Source organism: Orycteropus afer, unplaced genomic scaffold, assembly GCF_000298275.1.
Source record: "Orycteropus afer afer isolate SDZICR_OR568_19922 unplaced genomic scaffold, OryAfe1.0 scaffold00041, whole genome shotgun sequence".
NCBI classification, from domain to species: domain Eukaryota; kingdom Metazoa; phylum Chordata; class Mammalia; order Tubulidentata; family Orycteropodidae; genus Orycteropus; species Orycteropus afer.
In genome coordinates this window covers 7926337-7927343 of record NW_006921628.1, presented here as the reverse complement: position 1 = coordinate 7927343, position 1007 = coordinate 7926337, and positions in this window count along the sequence as shown.

Genomic DNA, 1007 nt, shown 5'->3' with positions numbered 1-1007 from the left:
TGTCTCCCTGTGCATAAGCAGCCCTTCTTTCTCCCATGATTGTTCTCTCCAAAGAGTTTATCTACTTGAGGTAAATGTTCAACTCATATGCCTGTCTTTTGTTTGGCTGGAAACCACAGGTGTAGGTTCAATTCCAGATTGCAGCCTTACTCTTAATCAATGTGATTTTTCCATTACTGTTTACTCCCTCTTTCTTCCTCCCTCCTTTTCCCAGTAACCACTAAAAAAAAAAAAAATGGTTTCTAGACACTTGCCTTTTCTTGTCTTTTAATTAAGTGAGGTCATATAGTATTTGTTGTTTTGTGACTGACTTATTTTACGCAGCATAATATCTTTAAGCTCTATCCATATTGTAGCATGTATCAAGACTTCATTTCTCCTACTGGCTGACCAGTATTCCATTGTATGTATGTACATTTTGTTATCCATTCATCTCTTGGTAACTCTGTTGGCATACTGCCTAAAACATTTGACTGCTAAGGAGAAGGCTGGCAGTTCAAACCCACCAGCCACTCCTTGGAAGGAAGATTGGGCAATCTACTTCCGGAGTGATACCACCTTGGAAACCTAAGGAAGGGTCATGACTTGATGGCAGGGAGTTTGAGTTTTATTCATCTGTTGGGGATTTAGTTTTTTTCCACTTTTTGACTATTGTGAATAGTGCTTCAGTGAATATTGGTGTACAAATCTCTGAGTCTCTGCTTTTAAGTCTTTTGGGTATATACTTCGGAGTGGAATTGCTGGGTTATATAGTAGTTCTATTTTTAGTTTTTTGGAGAACTGCCAGTTTTCGACAGTGGCTATACTGTTTTTCATTCCCACCAGCAATGGATAAGGGTTCCAATTTCCCCACAGCTTCACCAACTCTGGCTTTTTCTTTTTTTAAATCTTAACCACCCTAATGGGAGTGTAATGGTGTATCGTTGTGGTTTTGATTTGCATCACTGCTGGCTAATGATGGGAGCATCTTTTCATGTTTTTGGTAGCCATTTGAATGTCTTCTTTGG